The sequence below is a fragment of the Heteronotia binoei genome, chromosome 6 (genome assembly GCF_032191835.1).
Source record: "Heteronotia binoei isolate CCM8104 ecotype False Entrance Well chromosome 6, APGP_CSIRO_Hbin_v1, whole genome shotgun sequence".
NCBI lineage: Eukaryota > Metazoa > Chordata > Lepidosauria > Squamata > Gekkonidae > Heteronotia > Heteronotia binoei.
The window spans coordinates 128,765,093-128,786,028 of NC_083228.1; positions in this window are offsets into that span (position 1 = coordinate 128,765,093).

Consider the following 20,936-nt stretch of genomic DNA (forward strand, 5'->3'; position numbering starts at 1 on the left):
TGTGCCAAACCCGGAAGTTGCAGTTAGTGCAGAATGCCGCCGCCCGGTTGTTATTGGGGCTCCCAAGATAGAAGCACATTCGGCCAGGGCTCCGGACTCTGCACTGGCTGCCAATAACATACTGAGTTCGGTACAAAGTGCTGGTTATTACCTTTAAAGCCCTATATGACCTAGGACCTGCCTACCTTAGGGACCGTCTCTCCCCATATGTTCCCCAGAGAGTACTGAGATCGGCATCTCAAAATCTGCTTGTTATCCCCGGGCCAAAGGAGGCCCGCCTGCAATCCACCAGGGACAGGGCCTTCTCTGTAACGGCTCCTTTCTGGTGGAACCAGCTGCCGGAAGAGGTGAAGGCCCTGCAGGACCTTGCCGAGTTCCGCAGGGCCTGTAAGGCAGCCCTCTTCCGGCTGGCTTATAATTAACTGGCACTGGAAGCTGAGTGTAGTTTTGACAGACCGCCGCTATATGTTTTATTATTTTATTGTTTTAACTGTGTTGGATGTTTTAAACTCAAATTATGTTAGATTTTTATGTGTTGTGAGCCGCCCTGAGCCACCTCGGTGGGAAGGGCAGGATATAAACTTAAATAAACTTGAAACTTGTAACTGTGAACCCAGGAAAATAAATACCACATCAAGGGGTTTTTTTGAGCAGGAATGCACAGGAACGCAGTTCCGGCTGGCTTGGCAACAGGGCGTGTGGCCTAATATGCAAATGAGTTACTGCTGGGCTTTTTCTACAAAAAGCCCTGTGTACAACAATGGTGACATCAGGGGCTGTGGCCTAATATGCAAATGAGTTCTGGCTGAGCTTCTTCTACAAAAAAGGCCCTGGTTTCCATTTACTTGATCAGAAACCCTGAAAAGTCAAAGCTTTGGTTCACATGCATGGAAGCTGTACCCCCATGGGAACCATGCACTGACCAATTCACACAGGATGGCTGCCATACATATCAGGTGCATCACCTGGTCTTGTGGACAGTTCCTAAAGTATTGCACAAAAAAAAATTAGGAAAAGGGAGCAATATTTTGTTGAGGAAAAACTTTGAGAAGCTGTCAGGATCATTTTGGGACGTATTGGCAAGTGAGGCTGAGCAAGAAATGCAATTGACTGGTCCTTCTCCCTCCCAGCATTTCTCTGTCTTGTCTGAAATCCATTTTGGATATCTCCTCCGGCGACCTGTGCCAGACATATCTTATATTATTAAGCAATTTAAGCGGCCCTGATTTCCGGAGTTTACAACCCTCTAGATCATGGGTGCTTCAGAATGCAGTAGCCTGTTCACAGAGTATGTATTAAGCCTCTCACCCGGCATGAAAGTCACGGGCTGTCAGTTAGTTTCTGAGCAGCGGCTGCCAGCTTTCGAACTGGTCCCTATAGCTGTCTCTTTAATAGCAGTTTAATCAGTTGGACTTAGCTGGAGCTGTTGTTGTAGCTTCTGCCAAAAGCTCCCCCCCCCACCACCGCTGATTTCAGCATATCAAACCTCTGTTAAAGAGACAGGGGAAGATCAGGCAAGATTCTTTTCCCCTGTCAAGTTGGCAGCCCTGGAGCAGGGTGAAAGTGCTGGTTTTGCGTAGTGGTTGAGAGAGCCAGTTTGGTGTAGCGGTTAAGTGTGCAGACTCTTATCTGGGAGAACCGGATTTGATTCCCCACTCCTCCACTTGCAGCTGCTGGAATGGTCTTGGGTCAGCCATAGTAGGAGTTGTCCTTAAGAACATAAGAGAAGCCATGTTGGATCAGGCCAAAGGCCCATCCAGTCCAACACTCTGTGTCACACAGTGGCCAAAAATTTATACATATACACACACACACACATATATATACACACTGTGGCTAATAGCCACTGATGGACCTCTGCTGCATAATTTTATCTAACCCCCTCTTGAAGCTGTCTATGCTTGTAGCCGCCACCACCTCCTGTGGCAGTGGATTCCACATGTTAATCACCCTTTGGGTGAAGAAGTACTTCCTTTTATCTGTTTTAACCTGACTGCTCAGTAATTTCATCGAATGCCCACAAGTTCTTGAATTGTGAGAAAGGGAGAAAAGTTCTCTTTCTCTACTTTCTCCATCCCATGCATTATCTTGTAAACCTCTATCATGTCACCCGGCAGGCGACGTTTCTCCAAGCTAAAGAGCCCCAAGCGTTTTAACCTTTCTTCATAGGGAAAGTGTTCCAACCCTTTAATCATTCTAGTTGCCCTTTTCTGGACTTTCTCCAATGCTATAATATCCTTTTTGAGGTGCGGTGACCAGAATTGCACACAGTATTCCTAATGAGACCGCACCATCGATTTATACAGGGGCATTATGACACTGGCTGATTTGTTTTCAATTCCCTTCCTAATAATTCCCAGCATGGCATTGGCCTTTTGTATTGCAATCGCACACTGTCTTGAAAGGGCAGCTGCTGTGAGTGCCCTCTCAGCCCCACCCACCTCACAGGGTGTCTGTTGTGGGGAGAGAAGATATAGGAGATTGTAACAGGGCCGGATCTAGGGGGCAGATGGGGGTGCTTGTCCCAGGTGCCACTGGACGGGGGGCACCAAATTGTGTATGTAGTCCATTCTATTCTATGGGCCCATAAAATAGAATGGGCCCTTAAGTGGGTGTCATTATTTAATTTTGTCCCCCCCTCAAAACACATGTAGGTCCGGTCCTGGATTGTAAGCCGCTCTGAGTCTCTGATTCAGAGAGAAGGGTGGGGCATAAATCTGCAGTTTTCTTCTTCTGGTATGTTAAGCATCAAAGCCCTCACTGCCATTGGGACCAGGGTGTTTGGGGGACCGCATTGTAACTCAGTGATAAGCACGCATGCAAATTCTTTGTTCACTGCTTTGTTCTGATGGCAACTAGATTGTCCTTTGTGATCAGCGCCCTTAATACGAGACACAGCGTTCATTTTATTTTGAATGTTCAAAATATGTTGGGATTGGTTGGTGCATGCATGTTCTCACGATGCTTTTCCTTGACCTTCCTCTGGCATCTTTGATACTGTTGGAGTGAGTGACTCAGCATGCCTAGACATGGGTGGGTGCCACATCGCTCTAAGTGTGTGTAGATGTTATCTCCTTGAATGGGATGCCTCTCTTGGTGTTAACCTGGGAGCTGCTCTCTGACTCCTCCTCTCTCTCTTTCTCGCTTTGTCTTCTCACCCTCTTACATGGCCTTCCACAGAGACACATGTCCCTGCAGGTCTTTCCTATAGAGACAGTGCCCTCAGACTCCAACAGACACAATGCAAGACAAGTTGGCCATTTGTGACAGGAAAAGTACTCTTTAGATTTAGACTTTTTTTTCCTTTCGACTGCAACCTGAATGTGAACTGGATCTGCATGAATAAGTTTACCTTTTTTTGCAATATACTTCTTGGGAGATTTATTTACTGGAGTCAGTATCACACTTCTATGGCTGGGCAAAACTCGACTATATTAACCAAGTACCCCAAGAGATACATGCTTTTCAAATGTTAAAATAAAAACAGGAGGCCTCTCAAGTCCAACCGCAGTCCATCCATCTCGCTCTCCTGGCTCTGTGTGTGCCTCGGGTCTGCTGTGTGCAAAGAAAGGCAGTGCATAAGTCCTGCAACAAAGGAACGCATTGTTGTTCATAGCAATGTTCAGATTCAGATCATAAATACTCACAGCATATGTGTTTTTGCACTGCTTTGCCATGGCTATTCCCAGTCATGCAAAGCCCATAAACAGTTCCTGATGGGGGGGGTGCTAAGCAGAGTGTTCGCAGAAGCCCCCTCCCCACCCACTCACCCATGTGTCTCCCTGCTTGCCTGTACATTCCCCTTTTCGCCCTGAAGAAGAAGACTGCAGATTTCTACCCCTCCCTTCTCTCTGAACCAGAGACTCAGAGCAGCTTACAATGTCCTATATCTTCTCCCCCCCACAACAGACACCCTGTGAGGTGGGTGAGGCTGAGAGGGCTCTCACAGCAGCTGCCCTTTCAAGGACAACTCTGCGAGAGCTGTGGCTGACCCAAGGCCATTCCAGCAGCTGCAAGTGGAAGAGTGGGGAATCAAACTCAATTCTCCCAGATAACAGTTTGCACACTTAACCACTACAACAAATTGGCTCTCTGGAGAAAGTTTTGATGTTTTTCCATTCTCCATTATAGCCTATGGGAATCATTATAGTTAATGGGCCCAGATGGTTAGGGTTATGGATCTAGTCAAAATTAGGTTGCAAGCCCTGCTCACAAGCCCTCCCACTGCCTATGCTCCCACACTCTCCTGCTGCCCGCAGCCCTTTCACCGATTGCACTGGGCAGTGTGTGCGGCTGGATGCAGGGGTGGCGCAACTCTCCCTAGTGAGCAGGCAGGGAAATGGCAGGTCCCAGTGGGCTCTGTCAGAAGCCCTGCACACTGGAAGCTGCCCCACCTGAGTGTATGCTCATGCCGGCCCTAGCAGGAAAAAAACGTGCACACAATGGTGCTTTCCTTTGTTCTCTTTCTCCTTCTGGGAGGGAGGGAGAGGTGGCTGTCCAGCTTATCTCTCTAATATTCTAGGCTTGTTGATTTCACATGCTTGCTAGCCAACATCAAATGTGTTCGACCACAAAACGTTTGCCCATTCTCGCTCAGCCACCAGGGAACTGTACTTTGGCCCTGTAAGCCCTTATCACGTTGGTGCATGCACAGAAGCATTAATAGATGAATACCATCGACTGTGCAACACAATAAAGCAACACACACGCGTATAGCTGTTTTATTAAATGCCACATGACTTGTTCACAGTGACCCCAGAGAATAAGTACTGCAGGCAAACTCTGCAGCATGAGTCGGTGACTACCCAGCAGGCTAGCATGCTGAATTTCACCATGGCACAAAAACTATTAACAATTCTCTCTGTTCTGAATTATGAGCGCATTGTCAAGCCAATCACGTGAAGCGCTCGGCTTAGCGGTGCACGAGCATCGCAAACAAAGTGTTTGCTTCCCAGTAGTTGTTTGGAGAGCACAGAATTATCCCTGATAAGGAGCCTGGTTCTATCCTGGGCAGCTTCAGTTCAAAACTCTCACATTAACTGAACTAGGAAGGATGTTCTCCATCTGGAGAGCCTCAGAGCACTGCTGCCCGTAGATGGACCAAAGGATCACACATACACATGAAGCTGCCTTATACTGAATCAGACCATTGGTCCACCAAGGTCAGTATTGGCAGCATTTCTGCAGGGTCTTAGGCAGAAGTCTGTCACATCACCTACTACCTGGCAATTTTTAAGTGGAGATCCAGGGGATTGAATTTGAGACCTTCTGCATGCCAAGCAGATGCTCTACCACTGAGCTACGACCCCTTCACTAACAATAACTCCAGCTTCATGACTAGATATTAAGGAGAACTTCTAGAGAACTTTGAAAGCTACTGCTGGTTGGTTCACAATAGTGGGTGGACAACCCGGGGTGGAATTCTAGCAGGGGCTCCTTTGCATATTAGGCCACACACCCCTGATATAGCCAGTCCTCCAAGAGCTTACAAAAAAGAGCTTTGTAAGCTCTTGGAGGATTGGCTGCATCAGGGGTGTGTGGCCTAATATGCAAAGGAGCTCCTCTCGAATTCCACCCCCAACGTTCCCTCTAAGCTGCAGTCTTGCGAGCAAAAATTCTACTTTGTGAGCTACTGGCGTTAAAGTTGTGAGCTACTGGCATTAAAACTGTGAGCAACTGCATAGATTATTGTGCTCTGGGGTCACCCTTCCTGAGCTAAGATAAAAATCTGTGAGCTGGAGGCTAAAAAATCTGTGAGCTAGCTCCCACTAACTCAGCTTAGAGGGAACACTGCCCCTGTGGACAGCTATGTCGATCGGTGGTCCGAGGCTGTATAGGGCAATTTCCTATGTTTGTGTCCTCTTAAAAGAAGCTCCTAGGCATATTTTCAGCGTCTGCTGATCAGTTTCCCTGCTCCCTCTTTATTAGGATCTATTTAATGCTTTATGGTTTGAAGATATTAATTGACACTCTCGAGGGCTCTCGTCATGTGGAAAGGCAGCTTGTCAATGCAAATAAATGCATCCCGACTTGAAGTTGGCCATCATCTCATGATGACTGTACTTCAATCGATCAGCCACTTTGTCAGGAAAATCCTCTGTTTCAATCAGAGGAAGGGATTCAATGTAAGCAGTTCGGCTGCAAAGCATTGTGGGATGGATTCTGTCGGCGGCCACGATACGGCCTGAAACAAAGACAAAGCAGAATGAATTAAAAAGGAGCTGTCGCTGTCGGGTGGTCCCTGGCACTGTCCAAGCAGCTATAAATAGCTAGCTGTTCGTGGGATGCTGCTGTTGCAATGCTGATAATTTTCTTGTGGCCTTTTGGCAGAAGTCGGGCTTTTTCTCTTTGGAGTCAAGTGTTTGGACCAAACCACAGATTCCTGGGTGATGCCAGTTGTGGGTGACCGACACCTGGTCTCTAAATGTTTATGCGAAGAAGAATTCGCCCCCTGTTTGTCCATGGCTTTTTGTCTACATTATGGGAGAGCCTTGTGTTTTCACCTGAATTATTTACAGTGAATGACAATGCAAGGAGTGGGGAGTTAATTTTTCATTTATCCATTTCTTGATGGAATTTGAACACACTTTTCTCTGCTCAGTGCAGACTCAAAGCATAGGGTCATCGGCTCAAAGTTGGGAAATATCTGGAGATTTTTTTGTGGGGTGTGGAGTCTGGGGCCATTGTTTGGGGAGGGGAGGGACCTCAGCAGAATACAATGCCACAGAGTCCACCTTCCAAAGATGACATTGGATTTATTGGATTTATATTCCACCCCCCACCCTGAATCTCAGACTCTCAGAGAGGCTCACAATCTCCTATCCCTTCCTCCCCCACAACAGACACCCTGTGAGGTGGGTGGGGCTGAGAGGGCTCTCACAGCAGCTGCCATTTTAAGGACAACCTCTGCCAGAGCTATGGATGACCTAAGGCCATTCCAGCAGGTGCAAGTGGAGGAGTGGGGAATCAAACTTGGTTCTCCCAGCTAGGAGTCTGCGCACTTAACCACTGCACCAAAGCAGCCGTTGAGGAAAACAGCAAAAAGGGGCATGCTAAAAAAAAAATTACCAAAATGCAAAAACTACATCCCAAGTAATAAATAACACTCCGTTCACAGTTTATTTTTCTACCAAAGGTTCCAAGAAGCAACAAAGTACAGATTGATCATGTAGATAAATCCTTTAACATCGATTTTCATCTCCCTTGCCCTGAAGGTCAACAGAAGGTTGAACTGGCCCGATTTTTGTGCTTGAAGATAACGGAAATATTGTCAACAGCGTTGTTCATCACGGAATCACCGGCAAGACAACAGCGCTGTTGATCGTTATCCCATCATGTTGATTCTCCATTTCATGCTTGGACCTTCCATGCATTTGGGGACTGATGAATTTTGAGCGACGACATCGCCCTTATGTATATCATTGCATCTTTGATGAGAGGTATTTTTATCTGAAATCCAGGTTGGCTCTCTGGTGTGCGGAGAATATACTCCTTCTCCGTTGGAATTGGAATTTCACGTCTTTTGATTTCATAATCTGATAGGTCCAGGGTCATTTATTGCTTACCGGGTGGCCTTTTCGGTTTCAGTTGCAGATGTACAAGAAGCTGGAATTGGATGATAAGGCTTTTCTTCTTCCAAATATTTTCCTCCTGGTGATGATGATGCAGGGTGTAATATTACATATCTCGAGGTGTGACTTTTTCATTAACAGAATTTCCTGCTAACCATACTGAAATAGCTTCACTCTCCTATGCAATCTGTGCCTTTCAGATACCAGGTGATGGTAGATATTTTTTTGATGGGCAAACAGATTTCTGCCAAGGTGATGTTTATTGTCTCATTCATTGTTGCATTTAACTCCTTGAGAGCCTTCTTTCTCCAGTTTGATTCCAGGAGAGATGCAAGAGAGCCAGTTTGGTATAGTGGTTAAGTGTGCGGATTCTTATCTGGGAGAACGGGGTTTGATTCCCCACTCCTCCACTTGAGGCTGCTGGAATGGCCTTGGGTTAGCCATAGCTCTTGCAAAGCTTGCCCTTGAAAGGGCAGCTTCTGGGAGAGCTCTCTCAGCCCCACCCACCTCACAGGGTGTCTGTTGTGGGGAAGGAAGATAAAGGAGATTGTAAGCCGATCTGAGACTCTGATTCAGAGAGAAGGGCGCGGTATAAATCTGCGGTCTTCTTCTATCTAGTTCCAGATAGGAGAAAAGAGCAAAGTGTTTAAATGGAGAATCGCAGTCTCCTTTCCCTTCCTCTCCTCACAACAGACATCCTGAGAGGTAGGTGGCTGAGAGAGCTCTTACAGCAGCTGCCCTTTCAAGGACAACTCTGCGAGAGCTATGACTGACCCCAGACAATTCCAGCAGCTGCAAGTGGAGGAGTGGAGAATGAAACGCGGTTCTCCCAGATTAGAATCTGGGCCCTTAGCCGCTACACCAAACTGGCTGTAATACAGTTCTCCTTTATGGTCCTCCAGCTTTGGGCACATGTCACAGATTCTTGTCAGGGATGCTGTTCAACTGTGCTCAAAGGTGACAACCGGATGGGAACTGATCACTTGGTCTCTTTGATTTGTGTCATGCAGCCAAGAATGCTTGTTGAACTAGTTTACAATGGATTTTCCCCAAAACTGGCATTTTAAACGGATCAGTGGCCATAAGCCATGAGACTGTTTAGATCAGGGCTGTCAAACATGCAGCCTAGGGGCCAAATCAGGCCCCCAGAGGGTTCCTATCAGGCCCTCGAGCAACTGGCTGTTCTGCTTCCTTCTCCCTCTCTCTTGCCTCATTCTGCATCACAGCTTGCTTTGCCAGGCTGTCTCAATCATACAGCAGAGCTACGGAGTCAAACCTGTCTCCCTCCTATTGGCTGAGAACCCTTCCCCTCCTAGTCCCCTGGGGAAGGAAGGAAAGAGCCAGAGCTTCCTTTGTCCAGTCCTCTGGATCACACAGGATAGATACAAAGAAAGCACCATTAAGACCAACAAGTGCTAATGCTTTAAGCATGTTTTATTTTAAGTTTTTAAAAAATCTTTAGCTGTGTTTTTCTGTATCCTTTATAAAGTTTATATCTCTGATACCTGCCATTACATTTTATGACACACATGGCCCGGCCTGAAAAGGTCTCATTTATCTGGCCCTCATAACAAATGAGTTCGACATCCCTGGTTTAGATGAACACCAAAGAGAAGAATTTTATTGACATGCAGCATTTTTGGATGACTGATTTCGATCGTCTGTGCTGTATTCAAACAGTTGCCTGATAAGCAAATCAGTTCGGCGACGAGGATGGGAGAGTGGTAGAATGCAGTTGGACTGTGTGAGAACATGCATGTACAAAAGTCAATTGTGCTGTCAGTAGGGCTGCTAAACCCCTGGTCCGGGGGGGGGGGGGGTTCCCTGCCCGGGAGGTTCCCAACCCGCCGGCCCACATTGGCATGATGACGTCACCCGGAAGTGACATCATCATGCCGGCAACATCACATGGCGGCCCCTCTAGTCGTTTCCGGGAAAACTCTATGGTTTTCCCGGATGCTCTAGCCATTTGGGAGGGAAAACTCTATGGTACAGTAGGAACAACCTGCATGTTCTATCGTGGCAACCTGGCACAGTGTGTTTGTGGAAGCATTACACCACCAAACGTGCATGAACAGATGGCTGGACTTTCAAACTGATCACTGAAAAAATTCAAGTCTCTGTTAGGTAACCCGGCAAACAGGACGCAAGCTGAATTGGTGACTGTTCAAGCGACCCCAATCTTTGTTTGGGATAGTGGAAGGCACAGAAAGCAGCCTATGCAGACTAGCCATTGCTGCTCATTTAAAGGCTTTATCTTACTGTGCAGCTGCAGGGAGGGGATAAACAGCACAAGTTGGCTGACTAGGGTTGCCAGGTCTCTGCTGACAACTAGCAGGAGAAAGGAGAACTTCTCAGGAGTGGGAGGGAGCCCTAGGCTTTGTTGCCAGTGATGCAGTGATGTCACTTCCACCATGCACTGGAAGTGATGTCATCACGTTGCTGGCATCACATGACACTCTGGTATTTGGGCAAGAACTCCTTTAAAAATTACTTCTGCCATAGAGTTTTTGCCCAAATACCAGAGCATCATCGCAGTGATGGTGACATGATGATGTCAGTTCCGGTGCATACTGGAAGTGACCTCACTACATTGCCAACAGCAACCCCTGGACCTCCCTGCTGCTCCTGGTGAGTCCCCCTAACAGCCAGCTGATTGGTGGCAGGGAACTGGCAAGCTTATGGTCAACTGAATGGCCCTGGTTACCTGAAACACTGCCTCTTTTCTGGTAAAGAAGGTGATCTAGTTTTTGGACTGGGCTAAAGCAGTCACAGTTAGGCTTGCCAATCCCCAGGGCCCCAGGTTTTGTAGGTTCCTTCCCATCCCCAGTCAGCTGGTTGGTGGGGGGAAGCCCAGCCCCCACAGCCACCACCTGCCTTTCCACTTCAGAACACTGGAGGAGCCATGGAAAGGCTTGCTTTTTGGATGGTGCACCTGTACCTTTAAATCTAGGCTGAATGGGGACAGGGTGAGCTGGCAGAACAACATGGCTGCTCCCAGTGAGGTGTGAAGTTGAAGCAATCCAGATCCCTCCAGTTGTTTTACAATCTCTTCAGAAGTTGTATAGTAAAGGATAAACTAGATCATTTGGTTTTCCTGTGTGAGTCTGAAGAACTTGGAACTTCAACAACTCATGAGTAAATTGCCCCAGTGAGATCACACAAGCGTGGGATTGCAGTCTGTTTATTTTGGCTGCTTTGTGTGTGTGTGTGTGTGAGAGAGAGAGAGAGTACACAGATGTGCAGCTGCTTGGTTATGAGGAAATGAAGACTATATTCAGGGGAACTGCACTGCTGTATTTTTACTTATTTAGCTTAGAGAATGTGAAAGTCTCCTGACTCCACCCCCAAAGTCCCCAGATATTTTCTGAGTTAGACTTGGTAACCCTAGCCACAGTTGTCTGTTGTGTATATGCAAAACTGCCCAGAGCTGTGCTATACTGGAAATGAATTTCACCAGGGAAGACAGAGGCAATCCAATTGAGAACTTGCCTTGCATGTAATCGAAAAAGCTCAACCAAGGTATTAATTCACCTAGGGAGCATGTTCACTGCAAAGTTCTCAGCATGCCTACATTTATCTTTATTATGATGTATTATTTCTGAGGGTAAGGAGAACTTCCAACATATTATGTATATTTCTCAGGGCCTGACCATCAAAGTACATATCATTAATGGAGCTTTGCTAAAGTTAATTGCATTTAAATTAAAGTGGAAATTACTTTCTGGAAGACAAATCTACATGGCCAATATTTATGTATTAAGCCCAATCATTTTACTAAATCATCTCTAAGGAAACTTTTTAATAATTCTTTTTTTTTCCCCCTCAGGGATAGTTTTAAGCCAAAATTCGGCCTTGAGGGAAGGGGCTGAGTGCCATTTTCTTTAGCTTTCACATTAACATGTTTTAAAAGTAAATTGCAAGAAACAAAACTCAAATGTTTAAAGTTCTACTATCAGCAATACCCTTTGTAACCTCCAGGTTCCTGTTCTCAGAGCAGAGGGCACCCTACCCTCTGCTTTTGGGTGTATAATCTGTAGGGCTGCCAAGCCCCCGGTCCGGGAGGGATTCCCCCACCCAGAAGGTTCCCAATCTGGTGGCCCACATTGGGCCGGTGGGGGGAACTTCCCCCTGCATCACTGGTGTGATGACATCACCCGGAAGTGATGTCATAAAAATGGCGGCACGCCCGTGGGGCCACTCTAATTGTTTCTGGGGAAACTCTATGGTTTTCCCGGATGCTCTAGCCATTTGGGAGGTAAAACTCTATGGTACAATAGAGCAGCCCGCATGCGCACCGCCATTTTGATGACATCACTTCCGAGTGATGTCATTTTGTCGCGTGCGCACAAAATGCACGCGTTAAAGTCCTCCACTGAGACTTGAAGAGGACTTGGCAACCCTAACAATCTGTTGTCATTCTGTCATGGAAGGAAAACGAAATAGAGTCATGCCACCATTTGCCCTCCACATTTGTGACAACAAAATGATTGGGAGATATAATCATATGTTCTCTGTGTAATGCATAGTTTAACCCTTAAAAAGTCATGGGTTCTTTATCTGAGGTGAAAAGCTCCTGGTCACAGCACATATTTGTGCAGGGCTTTTTTTGAGCAGGAACGCCGTTCCAGCTGGCCTGGTGTCAGGGAGTGTGTGTGTGGCCTAATATGCAAATGAGTTCCTGCTTGGCTTTTTCTACACAAAAGCCCTGTGTGAAACAATGATGACATTGGGGTGTGGCCCAATATGCAAATGAGTTCCTGCTGGACTTTTTGCACAAAATACCCCTGTGTGAAACAATGGTGACATAGAGGTGTGGCCTAATATGCCAATGAGTTCCTGCTGGGGGGGGTTGTATTTGTGTATGAGAAAGAAAGAGATAGGGAAAGATTCAGATTCGGTTGAGGCAGGCAGACGTCCTTTCATTCTACTGCTTATACTATCTGTTTCCCTCCCCCACAATGGGCTATAAAATTACAACGAGCCGGAATATCTGTTTTATCTGAATAAAGTGCCTGCCCACCTATGTATATTTTTTGTAGTTGTATTTTATTGGTATATCATTGAGTTATAATGTGTTTCAATTGTTTTATTACAACTGTGATCCGCCCTGAGCCCGTATGGGAAAGGGCAGAATATTAATTGACCAAATAAATAAATAAATTATTCCCTGTGTAATGTAATTTACCTTGGGTGGGAAGGTGGCATGGTATAGCCCAAACTCATCAGATATCTGAAGCTAAACAGGGCCGGTTTCTGGATGGGAGAGCACCAAGGAAGACAGATGGTGCAGAAGAAGGCAATGACAAATCACCTCTGGTCCTCGCTTGCCTAGAGAGCTCCTAGTAGGGGTAACCATAAACTGGTTACTCCTAAATAAATTGGGGAGGGACGGTGGCTCAGTGGTAGAGCATCTGCTTGGTAAGCAGAAGGTCCCAGGTTCAATCCCTGGCATCTCCAAAAAAAGGGTCCAGGCAAAAAGGTGTGAAAAACCTCAGCTTGAGACCCTGGAGAGCCGCTGCCAGTCTGAGTAGACAATACTGACTTCGATGGACCAAGGGTGTGATTCAGTATAAGGCAGCTTCATATGTTCATATGGTTGCTACTTGATGGCACTTATGTAGGTACATATGCAACTTATCTTCCACGCCAACATCCAAAAGGTACTGTCCTCCTTTTGAGCAGGAGTCTTATCATTTCCCATTGTCATTAAGGATGTCATCCAGCCTCAATATGCCAGTTCGAGAATATGATCAAATGTGAACACAACCCTTCTGAATTTATTTAGGTCAGGACATTCACCGGGTCACTTTGACATGCCAAACGCAAGTGGGAAAGTCCATTAAGGTTGACTTCACCCATTAAGAACTGGGGCTGTGAACTGATCCGTGTCAGAGCAGATAGTACTAAGCTGTATGGGCCAATGGGTCTGCACCAGTATTAGGAATTTCCATATATTTAGGAGTTGGAGGAGAGAAGGTGGCATAGGATAGCCTGATCTCATCAGCTCTCAGCAGCTAAGCAGGTTTGCTACTTGGATGGCAGACAACCAAGGAAGACTCTGCAGAGGGAGTCAATGCTCAACTACCTCTGCTTCTCACTTGCCTTGAAAGCCCCTTGCCCAAGTCGCCATAAGTTGCTTGCAACTTGACAACACTTTCCATATGCAGTAGGTTGGATCTTAGCAGTCTAGATTGACATTGCTTTACAACCAGGGGTTGTTTTGTAGAAAAATAGGTGGTGGAGCTCATTAGCATATGCTGCCACCCCCCCACCAGGCAAAAGCAACCCGACACAAGAAAGGAGAGCCTTGGGCGAGTGACGGCTGCTTGGGCTGGCTAGAGATCCAGCAAGCCCAAGCAGGCCTCGCTTACCTGGAGCTCTCCTTGGCCGCTGCCCCCCCAGTCAAAATGCCAGCAAGCCACCCACTGCCCAAAATCACATGAGAAGTGGAGAAAGGGCGTCACGGGCTTCTCCAGGGGCTGCTGGGGTTGTGGCAAAGCTCCTGGTGGCTGGCTGGCTGCCCACTCTCCTAATCCAGGGATCATTATGCAGCTGCACCTACTATTCAATGGACAGGGTGGGTAGGTGGGGCGGAGGAGGGGGGCCATCAGAAAGGTTCAGGAACTGTGTTCCTGTGAGCTCCTGCTGGATTCAAGGCCTGTTTATGACTAGAATGTACTTGCTGCTCTGGCCTTTTCATTCCATCTCATATACATTCACAAATCAACTTTTCACAACTGTGGTCTAAGTCTCTAGTGCTCTCTCCTCTAAGGGAAACATACTCTTTGAAGATAGTTTCAGGTGGGTAGCTTTCTTGGTGAAAGAGCTAGGTCCCGATCCAGTTGCACTGAAAAAACCAACCAGATCTCCACAGTATAAACTTTTGAGTCAAAGCCCCCTTGGTCAGATACAAGTACCCTTTGAAGGCAAATACTACAAATCCCATGGCTCAGGTAGTAGGATCCAAAGAGGCAAAGTCTTTCCATTATTAATCAGTCCTTTTTGCTTCTTCACAATCCGACTTTGACCACTGGTGAGCCTGCAAGCAAAACACAGCCAAACATCTGTATATTACAGACCACCAGGGACTCCGTAAGCCTCCTGGTTTGGCTACCTGCCTGAGAATGTAAAAACAGGGAGGGTGTTAAGTAAGGATAAGCAGTGAAATTCTATTTGTTAGTGACTGGTCCCTTTTAATTGCAATTTTGATTCTTTATTTTTATTACGGGTTACTTTGTTGCCATTGTTGTTAATGAGAAACGCCATTTCCACTCTTAGTTTTTCCTTTTCTCCTGGCCAACGGGGTGAAATTCTCAAGGGCTAGCTGTCTCACCCAAAGGATCCTTCCATTCAGACATAAAAACAATGACAGACCTAGGGTGGTGTCGTATATATGCTGTGTACACTGTCGGTAGGCTTGTTATATATTTGCTGTGTTAATAGACCTGAGCTTGAAGCATGCTTCCATTACTCTCCAGGATCCTGATGCCTGCATTCCACTTGGCCATTCTCTTAGAACTGGCCAATCGGAACATGAGGCATTTCTTCCAGAAAATGCAAATGAAGGATCCTGGAGAGACCAATAGGAGGGATGCTGCTGACTAAAGGGGGCATGTTTAACTCAGCCCCAATGTATATATTGAGTGAGTTGCCTGGGTTGTTTGTGACTGTTTCTTCTTGCAATAAAATGTTCTTGGTTGATTCAGAGCTGGCTGAACTCACTTTATTTCAGGCGGCATAGTCTTCAGGCCAGGGGTGGAATTCTAGCAGGAGCTCCTTTGCATATTAGGCCACACCCACTGATGTAGCCAATCCTCCAAGAGCTTACAAGGTTCTTTTTTGTAAGCTCTTGGAGGATTGGCTACATCGGGGGATGTGGCCTAATATGCAAAGAAGTTCCTGCTAGAATTCCACCCCCGCTTCAGGCGATATAAGAATGTTCATGAGTGATATCCTAGGAAATGTGTTGCAGTGTTCAGCTTGAATATGCAAAAAGTAATTCACCAACCAAGATCAAGTTAATTTATGCCATAGTATTCCTGATTACTAATTTTCCATGTGAAAGTTGGACAGTGAAGAAAGCTGACAGGGAGGAAATTGATTCATTTGAAAGGTGGTGTTGGAGGAGAGTTGTACAGATACCACGGACCGCCAAAAAGACAAGGGGGTTCTAGATCAATTCAAGCCTGAACTCTTCCTCGTTGCTAAAATGACTAAACTGAGGCTATCGGAATTTGGTTTCACCTTATGTGAAGATGAGTCACTGGAGAAGACAGCCTCGCTAAGAAAAGTGGAAGGGAGCAGGAAAAGAGGAAGGCCCAAAGTGAGACGGACTGACTCAGTCAAGGAAGCCATCGCCCTCGGGTTGCAAGACCAGAGCAAGATGGTTAACAATTGGACATTTGGGAGGACTAATTCATGAGGTAACCATAAACTGGTGGTGACAAACACACACAGAGTCCACCAAACTGGTTTGAGTTAATAAAAACAGCCGAAGCACCAAAAATCTGGCTCCTTGCTTATAACTGTCTAGCGGAATGTGAGCTGAACTGGAGGATGTTTATATATCCTTTGGGTTGAGTGGGCATGGTTGAGGCTGCTTCAACCAGGTGCACTATTTTGCTCCATGTTATCTTTACAGATGAAACGGCGATTGCCTGATTCTTTTCAGTGGTGACTAATAGCAGATAGAGATCCCTCAGAGCCGAAAGAGTGGCGTTTCCCTTCCCCACCGTCCTCTGAGGGCTCTGGGGAAGGGAAGGACTGAGTGATCTGGCCCCGTTTGGCTTTGCCGTGCCACAGGAAGGTCAAGCAAGGGGAGGTTTGCATGGAGGGCTCCTCAAGAGGGGCCATCTGGCTCTGTTCAGCCTTCCCGCATCAAGAGGAGCCCTCTGTGCAAACGCCATGGGAAAGTCAAGCAGGGGGGTGTTTGCATGGAGGGCTCCTCAAAAGGAGCCCTCCATGCAAACGGAGCCCGATTTGGGCCAGCGCTGGGGGTCCTCCCCCACAGGAGGGTGGGGAGGCAGAGCATGTGTGTGGCCTAATATGCAAAGGAGGTGTGTGGCCTAATATGCAAAGGAGTCCCTGCTACAAAGAAAGCCCTGGATAGTCTCCTTTCCAAATACCACTCAGGGCCAACCCTGCCTAGCTTCTGAGACCTGACAAGATTAACTAGCCTAGACTATCCAAGTCAGGGCATTCATTAATTGGGTCGCCAAAAGTTGATAGAGCTTAAGATGCATGCACATATCTGGCAGGAGCCTCTGGTGTCAGGAGAAGTCACCCTGAGCTGGAGGAAGATGCCGCCATTAGTGGAACAAATCTAAAGGATCCAAATCTTTTGGGTTAAGAGAATAAGATACTTCCCCTATCTACTTCCTTGTCTTTCTGCGCTGAGCAAAGAAGCTCAGCCCCTGATCTGTGACAACGTTTTTCAGAATACCAGATATACTTCCTGTGGTTGATTTCTGAATCAGACTGCGTTTTTCTTCCCCCATCATCACAATGTGGATTAACGAGAGTGCAAGCCCAGATCTGCAGACTCCGTTGGTACAACAGTCAGGACTAGTAACTTTTTTGTTGTTGTTTTCTCTCTGCAGAATCACTGAAGACAATGAGACTTGCCAAAACCTGAGTAGTGAACTGTAAGTGTGAATAAACAGATAGCCAAGGGAAATCGTGGTATTTATTGCCTAAATATAACACTCCTTTTCCCCCATGAACCCTTTTGCCCGTCTGCTCTAGAACTGGAGCCACCTGCATTTGCAGGTGGGAAAGCTTCTGACTATCTTCTTTCTTAGTCATGACATCAAAGTTTAAAATGGTGGGATGGAGAGAAGTACAAGTGTTCCTGTTCCACAAGGTCATTATGAGTCAAGACAACACTCCAGTGATGTTCTGACCTGGGTCATAATGAATTCACTGCGTACTGCCATGCCACCACCACAACCAGTCCAGTCCTCCTCTCCTCCTAAACATCTTTGGTGATGGCAGCAGCCAGGGCTTTTTTCATAGCAGGAACTCCTTTGCATATTAGGCCACACACCCCTGATGTAGCCAATCCTCTAAGAGCTTACAGGGCTCTCATTGCAGGACCTACTGTAAGCTCTTGGAGGATTGGCTACATCAAGGGTGTGTGGCCTAATATGCAAAGGAGTTCCTGCTACATAAAAAGTCAACAGCAATTGATAGGGTGCTGAAATAGCAGTATCACAAATGTCAAAGAACCTAGAATTTCAGGGAACCTTGAATTTCTGAATGCACATTTTCTTCTGACCTAATCATAGAGGAGGTCATATAGTTTTTAGGACACCTGTTATTTCTACTAAATCTCCAGGTCAAATGAAATTCTACACTTCCCAGGTGTGCCCCAGCCACAGGGCTTTTTGGGTAGCAGGAATTCCTTTGTATATTAGGCCACACCTCCTGATATAGCCAATCCTCTAAGAGCTTACAGGGCTCTTATTGTAGGACCTACTGTAAGCTCTTGGAGGATTGGCTACATCAGGGGTGTGTGGCCTAATATACAAAAGAGTTCCTGCTACAAAAAAAAGCCCTGCTCAGCCACATTGGAATTGGGACCATGGTGCACAGTTTGGGTGAGTGTGTGTGTGTGTGTGTGCTCAGACAACCTGGAATGTCCTCCAGCAAGTGCCCTGTGCCCTGTTGGAGACTGCATGATGAGCTACAGGTTATGTTTCCACGATGGGACATTACTGCCTGCCTGGGACATTTCAGGTTGAGAAAATGGCATGGGGGAGTTCTAAGTCCCCACTGTTTTGAATGATGCTGCTGCTCTGAATCGAGACTCCTGCACATCTGGGAATCATGAAACTTCATAACGCACTTTTCCATCCAAACTGGGAATATCCCCAGGAAAAATGTAATGTAGTGTCAAGTCCAAAGTACTCATGCTCCCTGGCAACTTGCATATCTCAGAGTCCCTGGTGTCTAGGATATTGCTTTTACAGCATTCCAGGAACTGGGGAGTAAGGTAAGACTTACCGAAAGGTCTCTCCCATGAGGCATCCTTATTTCCATTGTCATCAGGTTAATTTTGTGGTAGGAACAGTGGGCAGTGGGGTGTCAGACTAAAGAATGTTTAGGGAATGGTATATTTGAACTCAAGAATTTATTGGGAATGGTATTTTGGAGGCAGTTGCTGGGTGGCTTTTTTGTTGTTGTTCAGTTGCACAGTTGAGTCCGACTCTTTGCAACCCCATGGGCACAGTCACACCAGGCTCTCCTGTCTTCCACCATCCTCCGAAGGCTGCTCAAATTCGTGTTTGTTACATCAGTAACGCTGTCCAGCCATCTCATCTTTTGCCGTCCCCTTCTTCTTTTGCCTTCCCGCTGCCTATGTTTTCATCAAGGGTGTAATGAGATCCAGTATTCAGTATAGGTTCAGAAGTAATGGAAGTTGACTAATCTGTTAGCCCAACCCCCCCTGAACCAAGTCAATAAAGTTATGCCTGTCATGAATCTTCTCTTGAGATGTGAGATTTTCTTCTTGCCAAAAGAGAACTTCCAGCACATCAAGATGCAACTGCAAATCTACATCAGTATAATGCTAGTTTAACTGGCACGGATTCTTCCCAAAGAATCCTAAGAATTGTAGTTCAGTAAGAACCCGGTTAAAGATCCCCAGGCACTCTCCTGAACTACACTTCCCAGCATTCTCTATGCCCCTAGAAGACTAACTGTCACTACTGATGAGTTTCAAAAGTTCTATCCCTGGACAATGTGGTTCCAGTGGAATTGATGGTATTGAATGGTGTGGCCTGCAGGCTCTGTTCCACCCTGCCCTCCTAGGGGTTCCCAACTCCTTGGAGGGGCTATTCTTTCTCTCTAGATTAGCCATTGCCACCACCTGCCCTTTTTCAAGCAAATGCCTGCCAGCAGGGGCAGAACTCTCAGCTTCCTTTCCCAGTTCTGAGATCTTACCTGTGTCTCCTGCCCTGCCCAGTGCATGGTCACCATGGGGACAGTTAACTGCCTTGGGCATCCCTGGGTGGAATAGCCACTTGCTAACCCCCCCTGGAGCCCCTTTTAAAATAGCATGTCTGAAATGGTGGGGATCTATGTATTTATTACATCATCAAAGGTTATAAAGTATTTATTACAAGAAAATGTTTATAAACATACTTTTAACACCACACCAGATTGAGCAAGAGATCTGTTAAATACCGGGTTTGATGCATGAGGAGGCTCTTGCGTAGTGATTAAAGCTCTTTATTAGTGATTTAGCATCTCTACCAAGTGACTGTAAACTACTGCTAAGCACCAGAACATGTAGCAATATATACAGTTGGGGCAAGAGAAACCCAGTCCCCAAGAAGCAGAACTCATCTGTGATTGTGCCCTTTTTGGATCCTTCATTAGAATATGTCTCCCGATTGGCATTGAATGATGCAGCCAATCGGGATGCAGATCTTTGGATCCTCTCAGTCTATTGTGTTGTGCCTCAAGCTCAGGACAGAACACCCAACATGCCCAGGCATGCCTTCACATACATGACAGGATCCCAAAGGAAATTGGTAAAAACATAACTCTTCTATCCCTCTCTCAATACATGCCATACCAGCTGTTAAAAATAGGACAGGCACTTCAAGCTTAGCTAGTCACAAATCACTACACAGTTGCCATTACCTCAGCTACTTCCTGTGGCAAAGATCATTTGTCATCTCCATTTTCCCCTCCCACTTGACCTGGTCAGGCCAGGGCAGAGCATTTCTTCTGGAAAATTTCTTCCTACCCTAACTAGAATTTGACATCCCCAACTCTTGGTTCCCTTCCTGAAGGTGGGGGTAAAGGGGGGAAGTTTCACCATCCCTTTTTCCAAACCCATTGAACATATGAACATATGAAGCTGCCTTCTACTGAATCAGACCCTTGGTCCATCAAAGTCAGTATTGTCTACTCAGACTGGCAGCAGCTCTCCAGGGTCTCAAGCTGAGATGTCTCATGCCTATATGCCTGGATCCTTTTTCGTTGGAGATGCCAGGGATTGAACCTGGGACCTTCTGCTTACCAACAGATGCTCTATCACTGAGCCACCATCCCTCCCCATTAGCATTTTTATGAAGGTGAGCCTGGAAAGCTATTGATGGACTTCCTCCTTCCCAGCCATTCTCTGCCCAAAGAAAAGAGAGGGGGAAAACTTAAACACCAAGTGGAGGTTTGCTACTTGCCAGCCTCCCAGGAGAAAATGCCTTTTGTCACAAATGGTAATGGGAAGCAACCTCCCTGTTTGTAAATGATACATAATAATTCAGCCTGGATCATGGCTAGTCTGGAACAAGCACTCTTCTGAAAACTGTCTGTAGGGTCAACAGCAGGGAGGAGTCAAATGCAGAAGACAGG